The sequence below is a fragment of the Budorcas taxicolor genome, chromosome 5 (assembly GCF_023091745.1).
Source record: "Budorcas taxicolor isolate Tak-1 chromosome 5, Takin1.1, whole genome shotgun sequence".
In the NCBI taxonomy this organism is placed as follows: domain Eukaryota; kingdom Metazoa; phylum Chordata; class Mammalia; order Artiodactyla; family Bovidae; genus Budorcas; species Budorcas taxicolor.
The window spans coordinates 78,845,767-78,867,583 of NC_068914.1; positions in this window are offsets into that span (position 1 = coordinate 78,845,767).

Below are 21,817 nucleotides of genomic sequence, written 5' to 3' on the forward strand. Positions count from 1 at the left end.
AGGGTGGGATGATATGGGAGAATGGCATTCTATCATGTATACTATCATGTAAGAATTGAATCGCTAGTCTATGTCTGACGCAGGATACAGCATGCTTGGGGCTGGTGCATGGGGATGACCCACAGAGATGTTATGGGGAGGGAGGTGGGAGGGGGGTTCATGTTTGGGAACACATGTAAGAATTAAAGATTTTAAAATTTAAAAAAAATAAAAAATAAAAAATAAAAAAAAATAAACTAAAAAAAATAAAAAAATAAAAAAGCAAAAATAAACAAATGGGATCTAATTAAAATTAAAAGCTTCTGCACGACAAAGGAAAATATAAGCCAGGTGAAAAGACAGCCTTCTGAATGGGAGAAAATAATAGCAAATGAAGCAACTGACAAACAACTAATCTCAAAAATATACAAGCAACTTATGCAGCTCAAGCCCAGAAAAATAAATGACCCAATCAAAAAATGGGCCAAAGAACTAAATAGACATTTCTCCAAAGAAGACATACAGATGGCTAACAAACACATGAAAAGATGCTCAACATCACTCATTATTAGAGAAATGCAAATCAAGACCATAATGAGGTACCACTTCACACCAGTCAGAATGGCTGCGATCCAAAAATCTGCAAGCAATAAATGCTGGAGAGGGTGTGGAGAAAAGGGAACCCTCTTACCCTGTTGGTGGGAATGCAAACTAGTACAGCCACTATGGAGAACAGTGTGAAGATTCCTTAAAAAACTGCAAATAGAACTGCTTTATGACCCAGCAATCCCATGCTGGGCATACACACTGAGGAAACCAGAATAGAAAGAGACACATGTACCCCAATGTTCATCGCAGCACTGTTTATAATAGCCAGGACATGGAAACAACCTAGATGTCCATCAGCAGATGAATGGATAAGAAAGCTGTGGTACATATACACAATGGAGTATTACTCAGCCATTAAAAAGAATACATTTGAATCAGTTCTAATTAGATGGATGAAAGTGGAGCCGATTATACAGAGTGAAGTAAGACAGAACAAAAAATACCAATACAGTATACTAACACATATATATGGAATTTAGAAAGATGGTAATGATGACCCTGTATGCGAGACAGCAGAAGAGACACAGATGTGTAGAGTGGACTTTTGGACTCTGAGGGAGAGGGAGAGGGTGGGATGACTTGGGAGAATAGCATTGAAACATGTATACTATCATGTAAGAGACGAATCGCCAGTCTATGTTCGATGCAGGATACAGGGTGTTTGGGGCTGGTGCACGGGGATGATCCAGAGAGATGATATGGGGTGGGAGGTGGGAGGGGGGTTCATGTTTGGGAACTCATGTACACCCGTGGTGGATTCGTGTCAATGTATGGCAAAACCAGTACAGTATTGTAAAGTAAAATAAAGTAAAAATAAAAATTTAAAAATAAAATAAATGTTATTGAGGTATATTTCTGTGTGAAGTTTGAAAAGCCTTAATATATAAATACAGCAATGTAAATAAATATCAAGATGTAGTTACAAGAGACTTTACTGATGGTCCAGTAGCCAAGGCTCCATACTCCCAGTGCAACAGTCCCTGGTTCAATTCCTGGTCAGGGAACCAGATCCCACACACTGCAACTAAGACCTGAAACAGCCAAATAAATAAGTAAAATATTTTTTAAAAGATATAGCTACAAAAGCTTGTAACTTGTATAGTTTCTCCTCTACTTTTTCCAGCCAAGGCAACTACTGACGGGTTTTTGTCACTTCAGTATGATTTGTTCTTCCTAGCGTTTTCTATAATTGGAGTCCTATGGTATTCTTTTGTGTCTGGCTTCTTTCATTTCTCATAATGATTTTGAAATTCATTCAGAATATGCATGTCAGTAGCTCTGTCTATTTTTAATGGCAGATTGTATTCCATTCTATGAATTGTCACATTTTCTCCATCCACTGGATGATTATTTTTTAGCCACAAATTCTGATCATAATAAATCCTTTCACAAATAGGTTGCTGAGTATGCAGCCATAGCTTTTATAAAAAGCTGAAGAGGATACATTCAATTAGAAAAAAATAAATTAATATTTTAAAAAAATTTTAAAAACTAACCCTGCTTCTTTAAGTCACCTGATATACATTCAATACTAGCAAGTATATTTTTTGAAAAGAATGAGAGAAAAAAAGAAGAAAAAAAAAGAATTTAAAAAGTATCAGCTTAACAACTAAAAACTGTTTAAATAGTAAGTGTTTAAATAGTTTAGTTTTCAGAAAGTCTGCCAAGGAGGCAGCAAATTCTATAAGGCCTAAAGTAAAGAAAGTTATGAATCATTTAGGGCTTAGGGCACTAGAAAGCCAATCTGAACTTTAAAAATATGCTCTGGTCAAGTATCAAATGAAAAAAGTCCCTCATAAAGCTGAGTTAATGGTTTTTTATGAGGTAGTATTGTTTCTTAAATTTTAGAACTGAATCTGTGATGCAAATGTCATTATTTAATGTTGATACTGAATAGCATAACCTCAAAATCAAACTGAAAAAAAGTCAGCGTTCTAATTGAATGTATCCTCTTCAGCTTTTTACAGAAGCCCAGCATTTTTACAGAGGTTTATTAACTCTCTGTGTTTATCTGGGAATGTCTTAATTTCTTTATCCCTGAAGGATAGTTTTTCTGGGTATAAAATTCTTGGTCATTTTAGATTGCTAGGGCTACCATAACAAAATACCACAGACGGGGTGGCTTAAACAACAGAAACTAATTTTTCTTACAGTTGTGGAGGCTGGAAGTACAAGATAGAAGTGTCAGGCAGGGTTGGTTTCTGGTGAGGCTTCCCTTCTCAACTTGCAGATGGCACCTTCTTGCTATGTCCTTGCATGGCCTTTTTTTTTTAATGCATACATGCCTAAAGAGAAATCTGTGGCATCTCTGTCAGATCAGGGCCTCACCATCATGACTTTATCTTTTCACTAAACTTATATATATACTATATATATATATAGCGTTGTTCTATTTGCTGTGAGCTTTTGTTTAGCTTCCATATTCCCCCAGAAGTTTACTCTGATAGTTTTTGCCAGCTTATTCATTGCTTTTGTTAAGGATGGACTTTTGGGGTTGTCTGTCATTTCACTGATACTCTCTTAAGCCTTATTTTTAAATTGCTTTTCTTATTGTTGAATTTTATTGTTCTTTTTATATTTTGACTACAAGTCCTCTATTGGATATGTGATTTGCAAATATATTTTCCAAGAAAATGATTTGTCCTTTCATTCTTTAACAGTCCTTTTTCAGGGCAAAAAATGAATTTTAATGAAGCCCAAGTTCATCTTTTTTCTTTCATGGATCATGCTTTCTGTGCTATATCAAAAACCCCATCACCAAACTCAAAATCATGTATATTGTCTCATATGTTTTCTTCTAGAAATTTTACAGTTTTGCATTTTAGTATCTAGGTCTGGAATCCACTTAAAGCTAATTTTTGTGCAGGGTGTAAGATCTATGTCTATGTTCTTTTTTTTTTTTTTTTTGCATACGGATGTTCAATTGTTCCAGCAATATTTGTTGAAAAGATTTTTCTTTCTCCATTGAGCTGCCTTTATATCTTTGTCTAAAATCAGTTGATTGTATCTATGTTCAGAAGATCCCTTGAAGAAGGGCATGGCAATCCTCTCCAGCATTCTTGCCTGGGAAATCCCAAGGATAGAGGAGACTGGTAGGCTACAGTCCACAGGATTGCAGAGTCAGAGACAACTGAAGTGGCTTAGCACAGCACAACACATACTTATTCTGATGTCTCTGGGAAAATTGAGTAAATCTGAGGGGAAAAAACATCGTAACAAAGGATTGTTCTAAAGGACTGTAAGAATTTCTTCAGCTTAAAGGACAATTCAGGGTTGTCACATAATTAATGTTCCTGCTTTCAAATTAGTCAAACTTCTCAGAATGACAGATTTCTCAAGCGAGCAAGAAAGCTCAAGACTTACTTTTATCACAATTTAAAAGGAAACAATGCTCATTTAAATTCACCCATTCCAGTCCATTTTAGTTTGCTGATTGCTAGAATGTTGACATTCACTCTTGCCATCTCCTGTTTGACCACTTCCAATTTGCTTTGATTCATGGACCTAACATTCCAGGTTCCTATGCAATATTGCTCTTTACAGCATCGGACCTTGCTTCTATCACCAGTCACATCCACAACAAGGTATTGTTTTTGCTTTGGTTCCATCCCTTCATTCTTTCTGGAGTTATTTCTCCACTGACCTCCAGTAGCATACTGGGCACTTACTGACCTGGGGAGTTCCTCTTTCAGTATCCTATCATTTTGCCTTTTCGTACTGTTTATGGGGTTCTCAAGGCAAGAATATTGAAGTGGTTTGCCATTCTCTTCTCCAGTGGACCACATTCTGTCAGACCTCTCCACCATGACCCGTCTGTCTTGGGTGGCCCCACATGGCATGGCTGAGTTTCATTGAGTTAGACAAGGCTGTGGTCCATGTGATCAGATTGGCTAGTTTTCTGTGATTATGGTTTCAGTGTGTCTGCCCTCTGATGCCCTCTCTCAACACCTACCGTCTTACTTGGGTTTCTCGATGCTCCCTCTCAACACCTACCTTCTTACTTGGGTTTCTCTTACCTTGGACATGCGGTATCTCTTCACGGCTGCTCCAGCAAAGTGCAGCCGCTGCTCCTTACCTTGGACAAGGTCACCCCTTCTGACCTTGAACATGGAATAGCTCCTCTCGGCCCTCTTGTGCCCACACAGTCGCCTCTCCTTGGACTTGGGGTTGCTCCTGGGTGTTCATTGGAAGGACTGATGCTGAGGCTGAAACTCCAATACTTTGGCCACCTCATGCAAAGAGTTGACTCATTGGAAAAGACCCTGATGCTGGGAGGGATTGGGGACAGGAGGAGAAGGGGAAAACAGAGGATGAGATGGCTGGATGGCATCACCAAGTCGATGGACATGAGTTTGAGTAAATTCCAGAAGTTGGTGATGGACAGGGAGGCCTGGCGTGCTGTGATTCATGGAGTCGCAAAGAGTCAGACATGACTGAGCGACTGAATTGAAATGAACTGAATGCTCATTTCTTTCTGGGAGCAATATAAATTTTAGTGTCTTCTCTTTAGTACTAGATATTTCAGAATCTTCAGGAAATGTTAAGGGTTAGGACTAAGACAATAAGATATTAAAATAATCAGTGGGATTCCACTTGAAATAACTTGATCTCTACTTAAGGAAAAGCATCTATTCAATATCTTCCTCAGGAGACAATATGGCAAAGTAGCATTTTGTAGTCAATTAACATCTCATTTCCTTATTCCTCTATAACACAGAAACTCTTTCTTATAGGTTCTATAATGAGAACTTTTTCTGTTGGATGCTATTAAAATTTCCTTTGTGTGTTTTAATTTGGAAGGAATGGTGTTAATGTTGGTAGGCTTTAATTTAGAATTGCATTTATTTTCAAATCTGTTTGGGAGTGAATTGAGTCATTCTTCAATTTCCTTAAAAGAAACTAGGATGAGTCCCTTTTTTTAAATACAACTGATACAAAACTCATTTTGAAAGTAGCATGTTGTAACTTATGGGTAATAAATATTGGCATGCTTTACCCCTTTGACACTATCATAAGTCAACATGAGTTTTACTTTATGCCCTTATCAGCTGATTATATGGCATTTTAGCAGAGGTTCTTTTACATATTTGCATCATTCACACATGTATAACAACTTAGTCTATGGGAAAAAAATCTGCTACTTCTTGCTAATAGTAACAAGGGTAGAAAGAGTTTACATGTCAAGATACTGCTGCTGCTGCTGCTAACTCACTTCAGTCGTGCCCGACTCTGTGCGACCCCATAGATGGCAGCCCACCAGGCTCCCCCGTCCCTGGGATTCTCCAGGCAAGAACACTGGAGTGGGTTGCCATTTCCTTCTCCAGTGCATGAAAGTGAAAAGTGAAAATGAAGTCGCTCAGTCGTGTCTGACTCTTCATGACCCCATGGACTGCAGCCTACCTGAATAGATATTAATATAGTATAGCCAAATTTCACTTGACATCACAAATTATGTCACATTGCCACATTTTTTTTAAGGTTCAAATTTTACTTCCTAGTTTCTGCCTAGTGATGATGTAGAGTCTCTGGTTCCTTGCAAAGTACCCAGTAAGTATTTCTAGGATGTCTCATTTGTTCTAAACTCCTATCATGTATATTCTATAAACTACAAACAAAAAAAGAAAAACCCCCTCCTACTGTTCTTACTAACAAAGCAATTCTTTGCTGATGACTATTGCTACCATACTGAGCACTGGTGTGAACTTAATACCGTCACATGCTGTTCCTCTGCATTTCATAGTCTCTCCTACAGCTTTGCCAGGCACAGCGGTTTTCCATAGATAAATACCCTTAGCTCTCAAGGTGCCCAAGCTGCATTGTTGTCCATGACAGAGATGGGCAGATGGTCCCCTCAGATTCCTAACTTACTCTGAGTGCAGTGTCAAAGATGTTTGGGACCCAGTGGATTAAAGATTTTAGTAAAACAGCTCTTTCAGTTTTTACTCCAAGTCATTTAAGTTTTCTCTCTGTAGGACTCAGAAATATGTCCAGAGGGCTAGACCCAAGGTAGATTGAGTAATAATCACTGAGCTAGACTCAGAACCTGTATTCCACCAGCAAGAAATTTGCCCATATCTCAAGCTGAGTATCTCTATGCTCAATTAGAGGGAAGCATTGACAAACTATTTTTTCTTACAGGGGAATAATATTTAAATCAAATGCTGACAATATTTGAAGTGTTCGGAGGGATAATATTTGGATTTTAAACTATTTTATTTTATCTTAAAATATTTATTTATTTTTAAATTTAAGGATAACTGCTTTACAGAATTTTGTTGTTTTCTGTCAACCATCAACATGAATCAGCCTCCCTTTTGAACCTGCCCTCCATCTCCCTCCCCATCCCACCCCTCTATGTTGATAGAGACCCCCTGTTTGAATTTTCTGAGACATACAGCAAATTCCCATTGGCTACCTATTTTACATACGGCAGTGTAAGCTTCCATGTTATTTTCTCCATATATCTCACCCTCTCTTCTCCTCTCCCTGTTTCTATAAGTCTTTTCTCTATGTCTGTTTTTCCATTGCTACCTTGCAAGTAATTTTATCGGTACCATCTTTCTAGATTCCATGGAAATCTGTAAGTATACAATATTTATCTTTCTCTTTCTGACTGACTTCACTGTGTATAACAGGCTCTAGGTTCATCCACCTCATCAGAACTGAGAAATGTGTTCTTTTATGGCTGAGTGATATTCCATTGTGTATATGTACCACAGCTTCTTTATCCATTCATCTGTCGATGTACATCTATATTGCTTCCATGTTCTAGCTATTGTAAATAGTGTTGCAGTGAACATTGGGGTACATGTGACTTTTTCAATTTTGGTTTCCTCATAAACTATTTCACTTTTTATTCAACAATTCTTTGTTACTTTGTCACTTTTTTTCATCATTAAAATGATATCATGAAACTTCTGGTTTCCAGTCCAACATATAAAGAGTTTGGAAGTCGCCGTTCCATCTTGACAATAAGTAAAAAGAAGAACAAAACCAAAAAAAAATCAAAAATCCTTTGTAGATCTGTCAAAGTGAGGTCACAGAACAAACCACTGTTCCCGAAATTAAAGAGAGATGTAAACAAATACAAAGATGACAACTTACTGGAGCAGAAACTCTCTCACAGAAGCCTCAATGGGAACCATGTCCAGGGTAGGAAAACCAAAACCATCACTGATGAATTTCTGAAAGCTCAGTGTGGATAATTCCGATTGTTTAAAACTCCAAGGGGACCTGGTCACAGAGCAGGTCTTAATACTTTGATGAGCTTTAACTCTAGGAGCCCAACCAGGTTTTCAGAGAGGCTACAGGGGGAAAATACCTTAATGTTTCCAGTAGGAGCAGGAAAAGAAGTCATTTTGAACTATGGCAGATCATTCTATTCTTAACAGAACCTACCTTGAAGAGAAATTATTTTGGCAGAGCATAAACTATTGGAGTTTGGGAGTCTAACTCACCTGGGTGAAGGGAATACCCAACTCCAGTCCACTGTAGCCATAATGCCCCATCTGGGAAGAAATTAGAGAGCTGAGAACTTGTGACGTTCACCGTTCAAAAGCATACACACACTGAAGACTGAGACTAATCATTAGTACTACAGAACACTCCCCTTCTCCCCATAACTCACCACCATATTATTTGAGATCTGTTAAAGCAGTTACTTTAACCTAGTTTGTCTTAGTCCATTTGGACTACTATTACAAAAATACCATAGACTGGCTGGCTTATAAACAACAGAAATTTATTTCTTAGTGTTCTGGGGGCTGAAAAGCCCAAGATCAAGGCACTAACAGATTCAGTACCTGGTGAGAGCCCACTTCCTGGTTTACAGACAACCAATCATCTTCTGGCTGTGTCCTCATGTGGAAAAAGGGTCAAGAGAGCTCTTTGGGGTCTCTGATACAGGTACTAGGGGTTTCCCCAGTGGCTCAGTGGTAAAGAATCTGCCTGCAGTGCAGGAGCTGCAGGAGATGTAGGTTCGATCCCGGGATCAGGCTGATCCCCTGGAGGAGGGCATGGCAACCAACTCCAGCATTCTTGCCTGGTAAATCCCACGGAAAGAGGAACCTGGTGGGCTACAGTTCATAGGGTCATAAAGAATGAGAAACAGCTGAAGTGACTGAGCATGCATGCACATACGGGCACTAGTGCCATTTGTAAGGGCTCCACCCTCACAATCTAATCAAAGGCTCTACCTCCAAATACCAACACAATGGTTTCAACATTTGGAAGGAAAAATTTGCATTTGGAGGGACACAAACATATAGCATAGATTGAATCAAGAAAAAAAATTGTAAATCATTCTAAAGGGCAAAAGACAGTTTGAAAAACCAGCAAGCATCAGAACCAGACTCATTTGCAGCAAGGATATTAGAATTATCTGTCCAGGAATTTAAAACGACTCTGATTAGTATGATAAAGGCTCTAGCATAAAGTAATAATGTGTAAGAACAGATGGGCAATTTAAGCAGAAAAATAGAAATTCTAGGAAAGAATCAAAAAAAAAAGGACCAGAGGTCAAAAGCACTGTAATAGAGATGAAGACACAACCAAGGAAAGAAAAGTTGACCTTGAAGATATTACAATAGAAACTTCCAAAACTGAAAAGCAAAGAGAAAAAAACAAACCAGAAAAAAAAACAAAACAAAAAAAACAGAATAGAATACCAAGAGCTGTAAGACAACTACAGTTGATTCTTGAACAACACAAAGATTTGGGTGCTGACTCCTTGCGCAGTCAAAAATCTGCATAGAACTTTACATTTGGCCCTCCTTATGCATGGGTTCAACCAACTGTGAATTGTGAGGTACTGTGGCACATATTTATGGGGGGGAATGGCATATAAGTAGACTTAACGTGGTTCAAACCTATGTTATTCAAGGGTCAACTGTGATGTGAAATTATTGAAAAAATATATATTGGTCTCTGACCCTAGTTCCTAGCATCAAGCTCCCAAAACTCTTATAACTTCTCAAGTGATAAGATTATTAAAAGCATTTTTCCTCTAATATTTGGTCTTTGACTCTTGTCATTGACACTGAACTTCTAAATCCCTTGTAATTCATGAGTGATAGGAGGGTCTTCTGTTCTAGTTAAGTGACCCTTGGTGGGCTCCTGGATAGTTTGAGGGTGGGAGCTGGTCACCAGAAACACCAAGTCCTGATTAGAAGTTAAAAGTTTCTGCCCAGCCCTATCCTCTAGGAGAGGGAGAGGGTCTGGAGGCTGGGTTCCCACCAAAAAGTAAAATCTGCAAATTATTAAGAGTCCTGGAAAATGGAGAAAGGGGAAAAAGGGTGGAACACTTTTTTAAAGAAATAATGCTGTGAAGAGACTTGACATCCAAGTTCATGAAGCTCATAGGCTCTTCAAACAAACTCAAAGAGATATTCTCCAAAATATAATAAAAGTGTCAAAAATCAAAGAGAATTTCTGGTAAGGATGTGGAGAAAAGTGAATCTTTGTACACTGCTGTTAGAAATGTCAATTGCCTCAGCCACCACGGTAAACAGTATGGAAATTTCTCAAAAATTAAAAATAGAACTACCATTGTTGCTGCTGCTGTTCAGTGCTCAGTCATATCCAACTCTTTGTGACTCCATGGACTACAGTATGCCAGGCTTCTCTGTCCTTCACCATCTCCCAGAGCTTATTCAAACTCATGTCCATTGAATCAGTGATGCCATCCAACCATCCCATCCTCTATCACATCCTCTCATCCCCTTCTCCTCCTGCCTCCAATCTTTCCGAGTATCAAGGTCTTTTCTAATCAGTCAGCTCTTCGCATAAGGTGGCCAAATTATTGGAGTTTCAGCTTCAGCACCAGTCCTTCCAATGAATATTCAGGACTGATTTCCTTTAGGATTGACTTTTTCGATCTCTTGCAGTCCAAGGGATGCTCAAGAGTCTTCTCGAACACCACAGTTCAAAAGCATCAATTCTTCGGTACTCAGCCTTCTTTATGATCCAATTCTCACATCTGTAATGATTACTGGAAAAACCATAGCTTTGACTATTAGGACCTTTGTCGGCAAAGTAATGTCTCTGCTTTTTTAATACGCTGCCTAGGTTTGCCATAGCTTTCCTTCCAAGGAGCAAGCATCTTTTAATTTCATGGCTACACTCACCATCTGTAGTGATTTTAGAGCCCAAGAAAATAAAGTCTGTAGTGACATTGTTTCCATTGTTTCCCCATCTGTTTGCCATGAAGTGATGGGACTGGATGCCATGTTCTTCATTTTGTGAACATTGAGCTTTAAGCCAGCTTTTTCACTCTCCTCTTTCACCTTCATCAAGAGGCTCTTTAGTTCCTCTTCACTTTCTGTCATAAGGATGGTGTCGTCTGCATATCTGAGGTTATTGATGTTTCTCCCAGCAATCTTGATTCTAGAACTACCATATGATTCATCAATTCCACTCCAGAGTATATATCTGAAGGAAATGAAATCATTATTTCAAAGTGATTTCTGCACCTCTATTCATTGCAGCATTATTTACAATAGCTAAAACATGAAAATACCCTAATTGTTCACTGATAGATGAAAAAAGCAAATGTGATACATACACAGGAATATCATTCCTTTCCATAAAAAGTAATTCTGTCATTATGACATCATAAACAGTATATGATATCACTTATATGTGGACTATAAAAAGAAGGGGGGGAAGCAAAGAAACCCAATAGAAAAACAAATTGGTGATCATGAGGGGTGGGGTGGGACAAATGGGTGAAGATTATTATAAGAGTACAAACTTCCAGCAAGAAGATGAATAAATCCTGGGGATATGATGTATAGCATGGTGAATATAGCCAACAATACTGCATTTATGTTTGAAAGTTGCTAGAGAGGAAATTTTTTAAAAACATTTATTTATTTATTTGGCTGCATTGGGTCTTAGTTGTGGCATGCAAACTCCTAGCTGCAGCATGTGAGATATAATTCCCTGAATAAGAACTGAACCCAGGGCCCCTGCATTGGGAGTGCTGAGTCTTAACCACTGGACCACCAGGGAACTCCCAAGGGGAGATTTCTTAAGTTCTCACTAACACTCCAAATTGTAACCATGACAGATGTGTTAACTAGACTTACTGTGGTAACTGCAACACATATTGCAACATGTGTGTGTATATTCAGTTGCTTCAGTCATGTCTAACTCTTTGCAACCCTATGGACTATAGCCCTCCAGTCTCCTCTGTCCATGGGATTTTCCAGGCAAGTGGACTGGAGTGGGTTGTCATTTCCTTCTCCAGGGGATCTTCCCGACCCAGGGATGGAAACTATGTCTCCTGCATCTCTTGCATTGCTGCTACTGCTAAGTCAATTCAGTCGTGTCCGACTCTGTGCAACCCCATAGACGACAGCCCACCAGGCTCCACAGTCCCTGGGATTCTCCAGGCAAGAACACTGGAGTGGGTTGCCATTTCCTTCTCCAATGCAGGAAAGTGAAAAGTGAAAGTGAAGATGCTCAGTCGTGCCTGACTCTTAGCGACCCCATGGACTGGCAGATTCTTTACTGCTGAACCACTGGGGAAGCCCTATATTGCAACATAAACATACATAAAATCACTACTTTGCACACCTTAACCTTACACAATGTTATGTGTCAGTCATGTCTAAATAAAGCTGGAAAATGTATTTTTTAAAAGTTAATGCACAAAAATAATAGTAACAATGTAATAATATGTATTTATCTATATAAGTAAAATGAATGATAGCAATGATATGTGATACAACGGAGGGGATGCTATGGAGGAATTAATTATTTTGTCAGCATAAAGTACTCATACTACTTATGAAGCAGGTACTACCTATGAAGTATTGAGTATGAACTAGGATTAGTTGTAAAGTACATTACAAATTCTAGGGCAACCACTAAGTTAAAAAAGAGAAACTAATAGAGAAAATGAAATCATGTTAAATGCTCTATCAAAACCATAAAAGATAGAAAAAGAGTAGAAGATAAAAATAGGAACAAAGACTAAAAGCAACAAATAGAAAACAGTAAGCATAGTAGATATTATCCAACTATATCAATAAACATCATGATATACATAATTAATTAAAAGACAGAGACTGGGTGAATGGATAAAAAACTGTGGTCTACATGAAACTGACTTTTTTTTCTTCATTGAAATACTGTTGATATACAATATTGTATTAGTTTTAGGTGTAGCATAGTGATTCTTCGGTTTTGGGGGGGGTTGTAGATTTTATTTTGTTAAAAGTTATACAAGATATTAGGGGTATAATTCTCTGTGCTGTACAGTAAATCCTTGTTGACTATCTATTTAATGTATGGTAATTTGTGTCTGTTAATTCCATACTCCTAATTTGTCCTTCTCCCTTTCTTCTACCCTTTGATAACCATAAAGATTGTTTTCTACACCTGCAAGTCTGTATATAGATTCAATACAAATGAATCTATATTTAAAACAAACAAAGACACTTATGTGGGCTTCTCTGGTGGCTGAGATGGTAAAGAATCTGCCTGCAATGCAGGCAACACAGGTCTGATCCCTGGGTAGGGAAGATCCCCTGCAGAAGGAAATAGCTACTCATTCCAGTATTCTTGTCTGGGAAATCCCATGGACAGAGAAGTTTGGTGGGATACAGTCCATGGGGTTGCAAAGAGTCAGACACGACTGAGCGACTAACATTTTTCATTTGTATTATTTTTTAGATTCCACATATAAGTGATATTATATAGTATTTATCTTTTTCTGATTTATTTCACCAAGCATAAGGTCCATCTCCTGCTGCTGAAAATGGCAATGTTTTATTCCTTTCTACGGCCTGTACATGCCATATCCTCTTAAGCCAGTTGTCTGTTGATGGACACTTGGGCTCTTTCCATGTCTTGGCTATCACAGTGAGGCTATGAACATTGGGATGCATGTATCTTTTTTAATTAGAGTTTTCATTTCTTCCAGATATATACCCAGAAGTGGGAATGCTGGAAGGAACCTACATTCTGTTTTCCACAGTGACTCCACAAATTTACATTCCCACCAACAATGTAGTAAGGGTCTCTTTTTTTCCACACCCTCTCCAGCATTTTTCATTTGCAGACATTTTGATGATAGTCATTCTGACTGGTGTGAGGTGATATCTCACTGTGGTTTGGATTTGCTTTTCTCTGATGATTAGTGATATTGAGCATCTTTTGATGTGCCTGTTGCCCACTTGTATGACTCCTTCAAAAAAATGTCTGTTTAAATCTTCTGCCCATTTTCTGATTGGGTTTATTCTTCCAATATTGAGTTGTATGAGTTGTTTGTTTATTTTGGATATCAACTTCTTGTTAGTCTCATTGTTTGCATGTATTTTTTCCACACTATAGGTTATCTTTTCATTTTGTTGATAGTTTCCTTTGCTGTGCAAAAGTTTTTAAGTTTGATTAGGTCTCATTTGTTTATTTTGGTTTTTATTTCTTTTGCCTTGAGAGAATAATCTAAGAAAACATTGCTCTGATTTATGTCAGAGAATGCTTTGCCCATGTTCTCTTCTAGGAGTTTTATGATGCCATCTAGGTCTTTAACTCATTTTGAGTTTATTTTTGTTTCTGATGTGAGAGAATGTTCTAATTTCATTGATTTACATGAAGTGTCCAGCTTTCACTACACCAATTGTTGAAAAGACTCTCTTTTTCCCATTATATATTCTTGCCTTCTTTGTCATAGATTGATTGACCATAGTTGCATGGATTTATTTCTGGACCTTTTATTCTGTTCCATTAATCTATATGTCTGTTTTTGTACCAAAAAGTATGCTGTTTTGATTGCTGCAGCTTTGTAGGATGGTATGAAGTCTTGGAAGGGTTATGACTCCAGCTTTGTTCTTTATTCTCAAGATTGCTTTGGCAGTTCTGGGCTTTTTGTGGTTGCATGTAATGATTATTTGTTCTAGTTCTGTGAAAACTGTCCTGGGTATTTTGATAGGAATTGCACCAAATCTGTAGATTGCATTGGTTAGTATGGGCATTTTAACAATATTGATTTTTCCATCCAAGAACACTAGATTTCTTTTCATTTCTTTGAATTGTCTTCAGTTTCCTTTATAAATATTTTATAGTTTTCAGCATATAGGTCTTTTACCTCCTTGGTTAAGTTCATTCCTAGTTAATTTTTTTGGACATGATCCTGAATGAGGTTTTTTTTTTACTTCCTCTTTCTAATATTTCATTATGAATGTAAAGAAACACAACAGATTTTCTATATTAATTTTGTATCCTGCTACCTTGCTGAATTCATTTATTAGTTTTAATAGTTTAGTGTGGAGATGTTAGGGTTCTTTACAGAGTATCTTATGATCTGCAAATAGTGATAATTTTCCCTCCTCTCTTACAGTTCAGGTATATTTTATTCCTTTTGCTTGTCTGATTGCTGTGACTAGGATTTTCAATACTATGTTGAATAGAAGTGACAAGAATAGGCATCCTTGTCTTGTGGTTTGTCATAAATGGCCTTTATTAAGTTGAGATATGTTTCTTCTATTTCCACTTTGATGAAAGGTTTTTATCATGAATGGATCTTGAATTTCGTCAAATGCTCTTTGAGATGGTCATTTGGTTTTTGTCTTTCCTTTTGTTAATGTGGTATATCACATTTACTGCTTTGGGTATGTTGAAGCATCCCTGTGTCCCTGGAATGAATCCAGTTTGGTCATGGCATATGATTGTTTTTATGTATTGTTGGATTTGGGTTGCTATTTTGTTGAGAATTTTTGCATCTATACCTACCAAAAATAGTGATCTCTAATTTTTCTATAAGATCTTTGTTTTCATTTACTATCAGGGTGATAGCAGTCTCATAGAAAAAATTTGGGAGTGTGCCCTCAAATTCAAATTTTTAGAATAGTTTAAGAAGGATAGGTAACAAGTTCTTAGTATGTTTGGTAGAATTCCCCAGTGAAGCTATTTAGTCCTGGTCTTTTGTTTGCAGGGAAATTTTTTTTAATGACATATTTTATTTCACTTCTAGTAACTAGTCTGTTAAAATTTTCAGTTTTTTTAATTGACTCAGTCTTGGCAGGATGTGTGTTTCAAGAAACTTGCCCATTTCTTCTAAGTTGTCTATTTAGTTAAGACTTTTCAATATTTTAGGGCAGATTTAATTTTGCTGAATTCTTTTAGTTTTTGTTTGTCTGAGAAAGTCTTTATCTCCCCTTCTATTCTAAATGGTAATCTTACTTGGGTAGAGTGTCCTAGCTTACAAGTTTTTCCCTTTCAGGACTTTGAATATATCATGTCACTCCCTTCTGGCCTGCAAAGTTTCTGTAGAGAAATCAGTTGATAGATTAATGGGATTCCTTATAACTGACTCTTTGCTTTTCTCTTGCTGCCTTTAGAAACCTCTCCTCTTACTCTCTTATTTTCTGTGTAGAAAGCTGTCTCTATTTTTAGCCACTTTTATAATATGTCTTGGTGTGTGTCTGTTTGGGTTCAGTTTCTTTGGGGCCCTCTGTGCCTTCCATACCTGTATATCTGCTTCCCTCTTTAGGTTTGGAAAGTTTTCAGTCATAATTTCTTCAAATGTATTTTCCATCTCTTTCCCTCTCTTTTCTCCTTCTGGGATCCCTATTATGCCTACGTTAGCATGTCTGGTGGGCTGCCGTCTATGGGGTCGCAGAGTCGGACACGACTGAAGCAACTTAGCAGCAGTAGCAGCAGCAGCATGTTTTATATCATCCCACAGGACTTCCCTGGTGGCTCAGACGGTTAAGCGTCTGTCTACAGTGAGGGAGACCTGGGTTCAATCCCTGGGTCGGGAAGATCTTCTGGAGAAGGAAATGGCAACCCACTCTAGTATTCTTCCCTGGAAAATCCCATGGATGGAGGAGCCTGGTAGGCTACAGTCCATGACGTCGCAAAGAATTGGACACGACTGAACGAACTCACTCACTCACTCGTATTATCCCATAGATCTTATATGTTGCTTTCTTTCTCTTTTTTTTAATCTTTCTCTCTGCTGTTCTGACTGAGTGGTTTCCATTATCCAATCTTTCAGATCGCATATTCATTCTTAAGTGTCATTTAGTTTAGGTATTCATTGCTTCTAGATTGCTTTTTATCTCAGTGAATGAGTTATCTATTTTTGATTGCTTCACCTTTATAGTTTCTAGTCCCTATGGCAGTGATCTACATTTCTGTTGAGGATCTTAATTCAGTTAACATTTTTACCACCATCTTTTTGAACTTGGGATCTGGTAAACTGATGAGCTCTGTTTTATTATTGTTCTTTCAGGAGATTTCTCTTGCTCTTAATTTGGGAGTAGTTTGTCTGCTATTTCATTTTACTTTTCTTTCTCTATGAATTTAGGAGAAGCAGTCATCTACTGTGGTCTTGAAGTGGTGTTTTTATGTGGGAGTATCCCTGTGTAGACTGTGTGTGTCCAATGTCTTTGGTCCAATGTCTTAAGAGCCAGTTTAGGCATGAATGCCATTCATTTCTTTCCTGGGGGTGTGCTAGCTGTTATCCCCTTGATAGGGGTGTGGTTGGTGATAAGAAAATCTAGAACCTATGTAGGGTGTGTAGTGGGAGATCCTCTCTGCTGAATGACTATCAGGGGTGAGGGTCTCCTCCCAAGTTATTAGAATAGAAGCCCTGAAGGTCAAGTTTGATCAGGCTCCATTGCCCTTCAGTGCATATCCTGCTTCAAAAAAAGTTATTGCTGAAGCAAGTGAGGTTTAGTCACAGAGGAACTATGCACTGACTGTGTAGGTATCTGCTGTTCTGCACAAAAGTAGCCCAAGGCCTCATTCCTTTCACTGTTGTTTTGTTTTCATCCCAAATCTAGTGCAAGGCTTTGGTGTGGAGTATCCTGTGTTTGGGAATTGAGGCACTGTGGCTGCAGGAATTCAAGTGGCTGCACTGCTGCCAGAGATCTGGGCTGCCTTTGAGGCAATCTCCCAGGACCTGCCTGCCCCATATCCAGCACTAAGATGGGGTATGGAGTGGGGGAATTCAGGCCACTCTTGCTGGGAGAAGAACCACTGCTTGTTCCTGTGGTGCCCCTTGTATGCATTGGCAGTTGTTACTGCTGCCCCATCCAGACCACACCCCAAACCCTCAAGGTTCTCTACAGAGCTAGATTGAGTCCTCTCCCAGCACCACTCTGAATCTTGATGAATCTAAGTCACATTCTTATGGCACTTCCTAATGTTTATGCTGAAAATGGCAGCTACTGCCCCACCAGACTCAGACCCCAGGTCCCCTCCCCCAACCCTGGTGTGTCTCTGTGTAGCTAGACGATTTTCCTAGGGCCTTATTGGCCCAATTTTCATGCCAGGCTACAGTGTGGAGTGAACAGTGCTGTAGTGTTCACACTGTTTGGCTTGGAGAGCATGGTGAGACATGGAGCAGTGTAAGACTCTTTCTGCCCTGATAGTTGGCAAGTCAGTACACATGCACTCCTTGCAAGTGTAACAGGAAGGAAAGGGGTAGGGCACAACTTATGAAAGAATGACTTTGAAGCCCAAGGACACAACATAAGCTGATTAGAATCAAATGGTACCAAGATGGTAGACAAGATTAGAAGTGAGTTGCTCAGTCATGTGTGTGACTCTTTGCAATCTCATGGACTGGAGCTTACTAGGCTCCTCCTTCCATGGAATTTTCCAGTCAAGAGTACTGGAGTGGCTTGCCATTTCCTTCTACAGAGGATCTTCCCCACCCAGGGATCGAACCTGGGTCTCCCACATTGCAGGCAAAGACTTTACCCTCTGAGCCCCTTGAGCCTAAGTAAGCAAGTGAAATGACACACCCAGAAGTGCTATGACAGTTCCAAGGCACTGTTAAAAGACCAAGGAGTGGGTGGTGGCCCAAATCCTGGAAATGTCTGTCCCTTCCCCAAAATAGTTGGAATAATCCTCCCACTCATTAGCATATGAAATTACCCAGCCTATAAAAACTAACTACGTCAAATTTCAGTGTCTTACTTGCCCTCTGCGATGGCCCACACTCTGTCTGTGGAGTGTGCTTCTCTTTGAATCTGAATAAATCGATTTCTTATATTTCACTTTGCCTCTCACTGAATTCTTTCTGCAATGAGACGTCAAGAACCTGAGCTTTATTAGACCCTGAAACCAGGTGCCATGGGTTTTGGCTAGGTTTGAGTCCCAGCCACATGGGTTCAAGTCCCAAACTAGGTTTTGCCTGAGTTCAAGTCCCAGCACATGGGTTCAAGTCCCAATCTGTGGTAAATGGTTTCAGTGAATGAACAAAAACAGCAGGAGGTAAATGGGTCCCCTCCCACAGGGTAAACCAATTAGAGATTCATTTCCTGGGGGTCTGAAACTCCAAGACTAGCAAGAGCAGGATGATTAAGGAGGAGGCTGGGCTATGCCCAGGGAGAAGATAAGAGAGCACATATTTCTCATTCTTGAAATCAGGAGACCTCCTCAACCACACATACTCCAGAAAGGCTCCATGGAGGTCAAGAAATGCTCTATCCATATGCTTCTTCAGTAGGATCCATCTTGGGTGAGATGCATGCCCACATATAGGAGGATCCTGAGATATATCAAATACGAGCTGTGAACCAGGCAAATCAAAAGGAATTGGCCAAAGGAAACCCAGAAAGTAGTGCCTCATATAAGTGATTCACATGGTCATGAGGGAGCGACTTTCACTGAGTCCACCCATGTATATTCACATGTTGTACTCATTATTCCCCCTAATGAAAATAGCTGAGAAAAGAAGAGAAGCAAAAGGGAAAGGAGAAAAAGAAAGATATACCCATCTGAATGCAGAGTTCCAAAGAATAGCAAGGAGAGATTGAAAAAAAAAAAAGCCTTCCCAAGTAATCAACAAAAGGAATAGAGGAAAACAATAGAATGGGAAAGACTAGAGATCTCTTGAAGAAAATTAGAGATACCAAGGGAACATTTCATGCAAAGATGGGCACAATAAAGGACAGAAACAGTGTGACCTAACAGAAGCAGAAGATATTAAGAAGAGGTGGCAAGAGTACACAGAACTATACAAACAAGATCTTCATGACCCAGATAACCATGATGGTGTGATCACTCACCTAGAACCAGACATCCTGGAATGTGAAGTCAAGTGGGCCTTAGGAAGCCCACTTGAACACAAACAAAGCTAGTGGAGGTGACGGAATTTCGGCTGAGCTATATCAAATCCTAAAAGATAATGCTGTGAAAGTGCTGCACTCAGTATGCCAGCAAATCTGGAAAACTCAGCAGTGGCCACAGGACTGGAAAAGGTCAGTGTTCATTCCAATCGCAAAGAAAGGCAATGCCAAAGAATATTCAAATGACCACACAATTGCCTTCATCTCATATGCTAGTAAAGCAATGCTCAAAATTTTCCAAGTTAGGCTTCAACAGCATGTGAACCTAGAACTTCCAGATGTTCAAGCTGGATTAGAAAAGGCAGAGGAACCAGAGATCAAATTGCCAACATCTGTTGGATCATACAAAAAGCAAGAGAATTCCAGAAAAACATCTATTTCTGCTTTATTGACTATGCCGAAGCCTTTGACTGTGTGGATCACAAGAAACTGTAGAAAATACTTCAAGAGATGGGAATACCAAACCACATGAGCTACCTCTTGAGAAACCTGTATGCAGGTCAGGAAGCAACAGTTAGAACTGGACATGGAACAACAGACTGGTTCCAAATAGGAAAAGGAGTATGTCAAAGCTGTATATTGTCACCCTGCTTATTTAACTTATATGCAGAGTACATCATGAGAAACGCTGGACTGGATGAAGCACAAGCTGGAATCAAGATTGCTGGGAGAAATATCAATAACCTCAGATATGCAAATGACACCACACTTATGGCAGAAAGCAAAGAGGAACTAAAGAGCCTCTTGATGAAAGTGAAAGAGGAGAGTGAAAAGCTGACTTAAAACTCAACATTCAAAAATCTAAGATCACAGTATCCAGTTCCATCACTTCATAGCAAATAGATGGGGAAACAATGGCAATAGTGACAGACTTTATTCTTGGACTCCAAAATCAGTGCAGATGGTGGCTGCAGCTATGAAATTAAAAGACACTTGCTCCTTGGAAGAAAAGCTAAGACCAACCTATACAGCTTATTAAAAAGCAAAGACATTAGTTTGCTAACAAAGGTCCATCTAGTCAAAGCTATGGTTTTTATGGTAGTCATGTATGAATATGAGAGTTGGACTATAAAGAAAGCTGAGCACTGAAGAACTGATGCTTTTGAACTGTGGTTGCAGAAGACTCTTGAGAGACCCTTGGATTGCAAGGAGATCAAACCAGTCAATCCTACAAGAGATCAGTCCTGAATGTTCATTTGAAGGACTGATGCTGAAGCTGAAGCTCCAATACTTTGGCCAACTGATGTGAAAAACTGACTCATTAGAAAAGACTCTGATGCCAGGAAAGATTGAAGGCAGGAGGAGAAGGAGATGACAGAGAATGGTATGGTTGGATGGCATCACTGACTCGATGGACATGAGTGTGGGTAATCTCTCAAGGAGTCAGACACGACTGAGTGCCTGAACTGAAATAAATAAATACTCTACTTGCTCTGTGCATAAGTGTGAAGTTGCTTCAGTTGTGTCTAACCACTTGTGACCCCAAGGACTGTAGCCCACCAGGCTTCTCTGTCCATGGGATTCTCTAGGCAAGAATACTTGGGTGGGTTGCCATGCTCTCCTCCAGGGGATCTTCCCAACCCAGAGATCGAATCCGAGTCTCTTATGTTTCCTGCATTGGCAGGTGAGTTCTTTATCACTAGTGCCACCTGGGAAGCCCCCTACTTGCTTCACTACTTTCCATTTTTGTGAAAATTCTTTTCTGTAAAGGTGAAGAGCCAGGGCTTTTTTCATAGATCACTGGACTAGTGACTAAGATCTGGTGGTCTCACTGCTGACCTGGCCTCAGTCCTTGCCTGGGTACCCAAGCCCCACTTCAAGCCATTGCAGGCTGAGGCCACTGGAGATCATTTCCACTTGAAACCAAGCAGGACCCTGTGGGGCTCTCAGGCACTGAGGCCTTTCTGTCCCCCAATTCTTACAGGCAAGACTCCAGCCTCCAAGACCTTCCTTGGGTTCCAAAGGGCAAACTGGAACAGTTGCTAATGAAGGGAGAAGCAGCCAAGAAACCACTCAAGGCAAGATTAAAGGGATCAAAGAAGCTCATCAAGACTGTAGCCTGCCTGACCCCTTTGTCCATGGGATTCTCCAGGCAAGAATACTGGAGTGGGTTGCCATGCTGTCCTCCAGGGGATCTTTCT